Genomic DNA, 9,529 nt, shown 5'->3' with positions numbered 1-9,529 from the left:
CATAATTTTAAACATATAGCTACGGTACTATACTCCTGAAACTGTATTAAACCATATCATTCGAGTTCTGATATCATATAATAAGTTCCATATACTAAACATAGCTGTTTCATACTTCATAATAGTAACTGTCATGTACATATTTCATAAATTCTATCTGATCATACTTGATTATGGCATCTGCGCCAACATGAACCTCAGCATCTCTGCTAGCGCTAGCATAACATAACATGAAACACGATATCTGCGCCGGCATAACATAACATGAATCACGACATCTACGCCGACATAACATAATATACTGAACATAACTTTTTTATATTGTTTAAATATATAAAATCATGATTCCTGTACTATTTTATAATTTCCACGAAAAATATCATAACATGCTTGATCTAGGAAAAACATTCTATTATGATATACACATTTTATGAAAATTAAACTCATGCCACACAGAAATAGGATAACCTCCTGAATGTAAAACCTGTTCCAAAATCATATTTTCTGATTAAACACGTTTAAATCATATTCCTGTTCATAACAGTATTTTCCAAACATAATTAAATAATATACATACTTTCATGAAATTTAATGCTGTAAAATAATATATAATTTCATGGAAGATTTTGACTTAGTTTATCCCCTTACCTGGTTTACCGAAAAGCCCACAAAACCCCCAATTCCTACACTTGCAGTGTTCCCAAAACAGCAGCCTAAAATTAACAGTTTCCCCAACAAAACTTCAGTATTTGCTTTCCTAACATATTCCCCTCAGAATAGAAACTCCAAATACCCAATAAAATTGAAATTAACTAACTTACCTAAAATTTGGGATGGTTCCCAAGTTAGCCTGACCTACAAATCACTCTAGCAGATGTGAAGAGAATCTTCCTAGAAGTGACATGGCAGTTTCAGATCGTCAATCCGGCGAAGAACGGGGCCGGAATTTAGGAGAGAAAATAAGGAGGGCGAAAATATAATGAGAGAGACTCCACATGCAAAATTTCTAGCCAAAAACCTGGGTTTGAGTTATTTATACCTCTGGCTTCGATGACGAGACACATCACTTCATCGACGAGGTCAAGAAGGGAGTTCGTCAATGAACACATAACCTTCGTCAACGAATTTTAGGCCCTAAAATAGCTTTCTTAGTAATTTCTCGTCGACGAGACACATGCCCCCATCGATAATCCCAATAAGCCACTTCATCGACAAATGCGAGGACCTGTTGTGACCCCCTTTTCTCTCCTTTATTATTTAATTACTATAATCCTTCGGGTCTTTACATTCTCCCCTCCTTATAAAAATTTCGTCCTTGAAATTTACTATCTATGTCGACACCATCCTTTGAAGAAAATGGGCTACTTATTTTATTACTTACCCTCACTTGTGGTGGAGGAATATCGTGGTTACATTCAAGGTTCTGGGAGATTATAACTATATAAAATAAAATTATCCCAAAACCAAAACACTACCTACCAACTGAAAATTATTACATATGCTGACTAACCTGCATAAAAGAAACATTACATTTCTACTTGTATCTTTTCCCAATTACTGCTATTCTCCGCTGAACAGATGCGGGATTTCTATTGTATCTCTTCCTCGAGCTCCCAAGAAGCTTCTTCCACTGCGTGATTCTTACACAGGACTTTTACTAATAGAATCCTCTTACTGCGCAATTCTTGTTTTTTCCAATCCAGAATTTGTACTGGAGTTTCCTCATAAGCCAAAGTATCACTAAGTTCTAACTCAGCATAACTAATGATATGGGAGGAATCCGAAACATATTTCCTTAACATGGAAACATGAAATACGTTGTGAATTCTAAATAATATTGGTGGTAAAGCCAGCCGATAAGCCACTGATCCCACTCTTTCAAGTATCTCGAAAGGGCCAATGATTCTAAGGCTCAACTTACCTTTCCTCCCAAACCTCATTACCCCCTTTAATGGCGCTATCTTCAAAAATACATGGTTCCCAACTTCAAAATCTAATTCTTGGCGACGCGTATTGGTGTAATTTTTCTGCCGACTTTGAGCTGCACCGATTCTGTCTGTGATGAGCTGAACTTTATCATATGCCTGCTGCACTAGCTCTGACCCCACAACTCGCCTTTCACCAATCTCATCCTAGTAAAGACGATATTGACATCTCCTACCATTCCAACTACCCCCAAAATCTAGTACTCATGCTCGTAGCATATTCTCTAATATCTGAATCACCCTCTCAGTTTGGCCGTCCGTCTGAGGATGAAATGTCGTGCTAAAAGATAACTAAGACCCTAGAACCTCCTGCATGCTCCTCTAAAATCGTGATGTGAACCGTGGGTCTTGGTCTGACACAATAGACACTGGCACACCATGAGAACGAACTATCTCTTAGATATAAATCTCTGCCAGTCTATCCATGGAGTAGTTGACTTTAATAGGAATGAAGTGAGCGATTTTCGTTAATCTATTAACAACCACCCAAATAGCATTTTGACCATGCGGTGCCGATGGCAACCCCGTCACAAAGTCCGTAGATACATGACCCCACTTCCACTATAGGATGAAAAGTGGTTGCAATTGGTTCGTTGGCCTCTAGTGCTTAGCTTTTACCTACTGGCACGTCAGACACTACTGTACGAACTCGAAAATTTCCTCTTCATGCCGCTTCACCAGTAAGACTCTCGTAGATCCTTATACATTTTAGTATTACCTAGATGAACCGTGTACAAGGACCTATGAACCTCCTCTAAAATTGTTCTCCTGATATCAGCATCTGCAAGCAAACATAACTTGGTGCGGAACCGCAGAGCTCCATCATCTAAGATACTGAACTCTTCCCCCTGTCTATCTTGCACCTTCTCAATCAACTCCACTAACTCCGCGTCATTCTTCTGGGTTATCTTAATCCTTTCCTGTAGAGTAGGCTGTACTACCAGGCTTTCAATAAATTCCTAAGGATCACTCTCTACCAACTCTACACCGAGTCTCTCCAAATCCATCTAGATCAAATGCTGAACCACCATAGCTGCCAATGCTAGTCCCACTGATTTCCTACTTAGAGCATTAGCTACCACGTTTGCTTTCCCTAGGTGGTAACTAATGGTGCAGTCATAATCTTTAATAAGTTCCAACCACCTTCTTTGTCTCATGTTCATCTCCTTTTGAGTGAAAAAGTATTTCAAACTTTTGTGATCCGAGAATATCTCGCATCTCTCACCGTACAAGTAATGCTTCCAAATCTTTAACGTGTGCACCACTGCAGCCAATTCTAGATCGTGGGTAGGGTAGTTCTTTTCATACTCTTTCAAATGTCGAGAGGCATAAGTTACAACCCTACCATGTTGCATCAATACACAGTCGAGCCATTTCAAAGATGCGTCACTGTAATTACATAACCATCACCCTCTGACAGCATGATCAACACTGCTATAGTGACAAGTATCTGTTTCAATTCCAGAAAAACTCTTTTCATACCCATCATCCCATTCAAACTTGACATTCTTCCTAGTCAGACGTGTCAGAGGCCCTGACAATATTGAGAATCCCTCAACAAATCGACGGTAATAACATGTCAACCCCAAGAAACTCCTGATTTCTTGAACGTTCTTCGGCCTTTCCCAATTCAACACTGTCTCAATCTTGCTGAGATCCACTGAAATACCATCCCCTGAAATAACATGCCCCAGAAATGTCATTTTCCCTAACTAAAACTCACATTTACTGAACTTGGTATATAATCTCTTTTCTCTGAGCATCTAAAGTACTAGTCGTAAGTGTGCCTCAAGCTCCTCAAAACTCCTCAAATAGGCTAGTATATCATCATTGAAAACCACAACAAACCGGTTTAAATACTAATGAAAGATTCTATTCATCAAGTCCATGAATACTACAGAAGCATTCATCAAACCAAAAGGCATAACAAGGAATTCATAATGCCCATATCTGGTCTAGAAGGTTGTTTTCGAGACATCTTCTGCTTTTACTTTCACCTGATGGTAGCTTGATATGAGGTTAATCTTGGAATAGACCTGCGTACCCTGAAGCTAGTCAAATAAATCGTTTATACAAGGTAGAGGATACTTGTTCTAAATTATCACATTATTAATTTCCCTATAATCTATACACATCCTTATAGACACGTCCTTCTTCTTTGCAAATAATATTGGGGCTCCCCACAGTAATACACTAGGCCGAATAAAACCCTTATCCAACAAGTCTTGCAACTGATCCTTTAACTCTTCCAACTCTGTTAGAGCCATTCTGTAATGAACTTTAGAGATTGGTGTCGTCCCAGAAAGTAGATCAATAAGGAAATCAACCTCACGATCAGGAGGCAAACCAGGTAGTTCATTTAGAAAAACATCTGAGAATTCCTTTACCATTGGCGTATTAACAAACTTCAATTCATTTCCTGACATCTCTTTTAGAAAAGCCACAAATCCCTGACAACCATCCGGAAGTAGCCTTCTCGCTTGCATAGCTGACACTAACTGAGGCGAGGAACACACCTGCGACCCCACGAACTTGAATTCTTGCTCGCCTAGTGGTTTGAAGATCACCTCTTTCAAATGATAGTCAATATTAGCATAGTTAGCTGCCAACCAGTCCATACCTAGTATAACATCAAACCCATGCATGTCAAGTATAATTAGATCGGCAGGTAGCACTCTCCCCTAAATTTCTATAGGATAACCTTTGAGCACCCTACGACACTTTGCCACTAAACCAGCCGGTGAAGCTACTAACATTTCTACATCTACTAATTGGGTCTCGCCTCTAGACAATTTAATGAAATTCATAGACACAAAAGAATGAGTAGCACCCGAATCAAATAAAACAATAGCAGGGCATGAAAAAATAGTAAAGGTACCTATCACGACGTATGCGGCCATCTCAGCGTCTCTTGGCATCAGAGCATAAATCCCCGCTAGGGCTGCATTCCTCTGTTGACCTCCACGAGGCGCCCGATAACCTCCCCTGAACTTCCTAGGAGCAAAAGTAGTACAAATAGGTGTAGGAAAATCTCGTGCCAGATGCCCCGATCCTTCACAACGGTAACATACACCTCTCCCGGCTCAGCACACCCCCTGATGTCTCTTTCCACATATCTGACATACTGGGTAGGTCTGAGCACCCTACAAGTCACGACCCCCGGTCTCCTGCCTCTGACCCTTGCCATAGTTTCCTCTCCTCCACTGACCACAACCAAAGCCCTGTTGAAAGCCTAAATGTGTGGATCTCTTCTTTTATCCCTGTTCCTCCGCACTTAACCACTCACCGGCCTCAGCCAAAGCTGCTTTATCAACTAACTCAGCAAAATCCTATATTTTCAATACCATAACTTGCCTGTAAATCTCACGTCTCAATCCCCTTTCAAATTGTCTTGCTTTCTTTGCTTCATTAGGAACAATATACTGGGTGAAATGAGACAATTCGATAAACCTTGTCACGTATTGCTGGACTGACTTCTGTCCCTACTTCAAATTTAGGAACTCTTCCACTATAACTTCCCTGACAGTAGCTGGGAAATATTTATCAAAAAATAAATCTTTAAATCGGTCCCATGTCATAACTTTTGGCGTCGTCCTCTACTGCTCTAGAAGTTTCACCGTAGTCTACCACCTCTCAGCCTCCCCTGTTAGTTTATAGGTGGTGAAGAGGACCCTCTGCTCCTCCGTGCACTGTAATATTGCGAAAACCTTTTCAATCTCCTGCATCCAATTCTCAGCAATTACAAGTTCAACTCCTCCTAAAAATTTTGGAGGATTCATCTTGGTAAATTTCTCTATCGTGCACCCATGGCCTGCAGATGGGCCACCCTACTCTTTGGAGCTCCTAACGATCTCAGCCATAACCTGCTGAGTCACACTGCGTAATACCGCATCAAAATCAGCCTTGCCTGCACTTGAGGGCCCTGCACCATCACTACCGCTCGCATGGGTGCTACCTTCTCCAGAGTCCATTCTAAAAAGACAATAAACATGAATTAGGGACCCAATCCTTATAACTTACGCATCTAACCAAAATCCCCTATCTTGACATCCTTATCTTATTTCAAGATCTAGTCCTACACTCTAGAAACACAACTCGGCAATAGTTTACTATGACTTTTCTAAAATTGTCACCCAAAGAAAGACACTGAAACCACCATGGAAGTCATGTCTTTAAACTACAAAACAAAACCTCAAATCCTTTTCCTATAGTCTGGTATTGTTTCCGATGCACTCTAGAGTCTACAAAACCTAGCAACCTAAGCTCTAATACCAAACTGTAACGACTCACCTAATTTATAATATTTTTTTTCCATAATAACATTTAATATAAGAAGCCTGATATCATGTTCAACTGAATAACATAATCAACCTGGACCCATGGGTACCAGGGATATACTAGAAATGCAACTCGGATACCTAAGGAGCAGGAAATGTAAACACATACATATCATCCAACCAACCACAATACCAGAGTTTTACTAAAACTAATATATGCATACAATCATCCACCAAAAAGACCAAAAGTAGCCTAGGGTCACTTCCCAAAAATAAATCCAACCCTGGCTCTACCACTCACCCTTCTAACAAGGTAGCTCGGTCGGACACTACTGTCGCGGAACTCTATCTGTTCCTCTACCTGGATTCCTTGAAATGTTTATGTATAGCTGGGGTGAGACACCTCTCAGTAAGGCAAATAAACTAATATCAATGTGTGTACATGAGTGTTTTCATGTTATACATAATATCAGTACATACATCATAACTAGTAAAAACTGCTGATTTCATATTTGAAAAAAACATGATTCTTCATAATCTAATACAACGTACTAAATTACTAACATGAAAATCATCTTATATAATTGTACAATACTGAAATAGACTCAGAATGGATAGCTAGCTGATGTCATGTCTTACCCCCACATGACTAGGTTGTGCAGCCCGAAGGCAGGACCTAGCAATGGCTGGCTGACCATGCTAGATATAACATAAATCTGTTAGTATGATGGGCCTGCCCCTACCTGGTCCCAACACTGCCAGGGGGACTACTCTACTCTACAATGATGCCACATCGACTACCATCTCCCACATTATTGGTCGTATGGTAGCACTATTATAATTTTGAACATATAGCTATGGTACCGTGCTCCTGAAACTATACTAAACCATGCCATCTAGGTTCTGATATCATATAATAAGTTCCATATACTGAACATAGCTGTTTCGTACTTCATAATAGTAACTGTCATGTATATATTTCATAAATTCTGTCTGATCATACTTGATTATGGCATCTGCGCCAACATGAACCTCGGCATCTACGCCAACATAACATAACATCAAATACGACATATGCACCGCCATAACATAACATGAATCACGGCATCTGTGCCGGCATAACATAATATACTGAACATAATGTTTCTGTACTGTTTAAATATATAAAATCATGATTCTTGTACTGTTTTATAATTTCCATGAAAACTATCATATCATGCTTGATGTGGGAAAAACATTCTATTATGATATACACATTATGCGGAAATTAAACTCATGCCACACAGAAATAGGATAACCTCCTGAATGTAAAACCTGTTCCAAAATCATATTTTCTGATTAAACACGTTTAAATCATATTCCTGTTCATAACAGTATTTTCCAAACATAATTATATAATATACATACTTTCATGAAATTTAATGCTGTAAAATAATAAATAATTTTATGGAAGATTCTGACTTAGTTTATCCCCTTGCTTGGTTTACTGAGAAGCCCACAAAACCCCCAAGTCCTACACTTGCAGTGTTCCGAGCACAATACCCTAAAATTAACATTTTCCCTAACAAAACTTTAGTATTTGCTTTCCTAACATATTCCCCTCAGAACAAAAACTCCAAATACCCAATAAAATTGAAATTAACTAACTTACCCAAATTTTGGGATGGTTCCCAAGTTAACCTGACTTACAAATCACTCCAGCGGATGTGAAGAGAATCTTCCTAGGAGTGACGTGGTGGCTTTGAGTCGTTAATCCAACGAAGAATGAGGGCGAAATCGAGGAGAGAAGGTGAGGAGGGCGAAAATCTAGAGAGAGAGACTCCACATGCAAAATTTCTCTCCAAAAACCGAGTTTGAGCTATTTATACCCCTAGCTTCATTGACGAGACACGTCACTTCATCGACGAGGTCAAGAAGGGAGTTCGCCAACGAACACATAACATTCGTCGAAGAATTTCAAGCCCTAAAATAGCCCTCTCGGTAATTCCTCGTCGACGAGACACGTGTCCCTGTTGATGATCCCAATAAAGCGTTCATCGACGAGGACTTGCTATGACCTCCTTTTGAAAATTTCCTTTTTCTCTCTCCTTTATTATTTAATTTCGGTAATCCTTTGGGTCTCTACAATTTTTCTTTGAAAACTACTCACAGGACTTTCTTTAATATCCTCCCTACACAGAAAATCGTCTCTGGTTTTCTCTGGCCTCTAGAAAACTGTCGCTGATTTTCTCTTTAACCAACCCTATTTTACCATTTACCCAATTACGGATCAGCAGTAATTCCAAACCGTCGCCAGTTCTCTTCTTTTCCATAAAATCAATGCCGATTTTTTCTTTCCCCAACCAAAAATCCATTTTTTCCAATTATTTTTATTATTTCATTTTCCTAGGTCTCTACATCGAGGACATATTCTACTTGTTTTTCTAATGGATACAGGTTAAAGGAGGTTTTGGTTACTTAAGGTTTGGCTTTAAGTTTCTAGTTTTCACATTTTTTTTTTTTAATTTTGTAAAATAGTTCGCATCAACCACTTACATGACTTCCATAAGATAGCTTGTTGTGTTTTTGATTGAATTCCTTTATAAAAGAACTAAACATTTTTAAACTCGAGAATACTATATCTTTTCATATCAAACTTTAGCATTTTAACAGCTTCCTTTTTTCTAGAACAACTAGCTTTCATGCTAGTTTCAATGCTTGCACAACCTTTGTTTTTTAGCTTATGCACTACCCCTTTTACAACTCAGTTTTAGGCCTATAACTTTTTTACACCAAAATTTATCTTTCTTCAATCAATAGTGTTGAGAAAATATGCTCTTAAACAATGCACAGCGGAATAACAATATTGTTGTAAAGGATCATACATACATTTGCAACAATCTAAATAAAGAATAACAGAATACTTCCACAACCATAGCAATATAAATAAAACAAAGATAAAAGCAATGACACTAGGAATTACGTGGTTCGACAAAGCCTACATCCATGAGAGCAATCAGCAAGAGATTTCACTATGAAGATCAAAGATTACACTCTCACCCTCTCTCTTCTTCTCTTACATGTCAAAATATGCCCATAAGAACATATATAACAATCCCTCGGAGGCTCCCTTCGAATCCCCAACCGTCACAATGTTCACATTCAAAATTTGAAAATTTCCTCGCAGCCCCGACGACACTCATCAACGAGCACAGGGCACTCGTCAATGATAGAGAGAACGCCACTCGTCAATGAGTACGACCACTGGTCAACGAGTCTCTTTTCTAC

Source organism: Malania oleifera, chromosome 5, assembly GCF_029873635.1.
Source record: "Malania oleifera isolate guangnan ecotype guangnan chromosome 5, ASM2987363v1, whole genome shotgun sequence".
Classification (NCBI taxonomy): domain Eukaryota; kingdom Viridiplantae; phylum Streptophyta; class Magnoliopsida; order Santalales; family Ximeniaceae; genus Malania; species Malania oleifera.
This window is presented reverse-complemented; position numbering follows the sequence as displayed.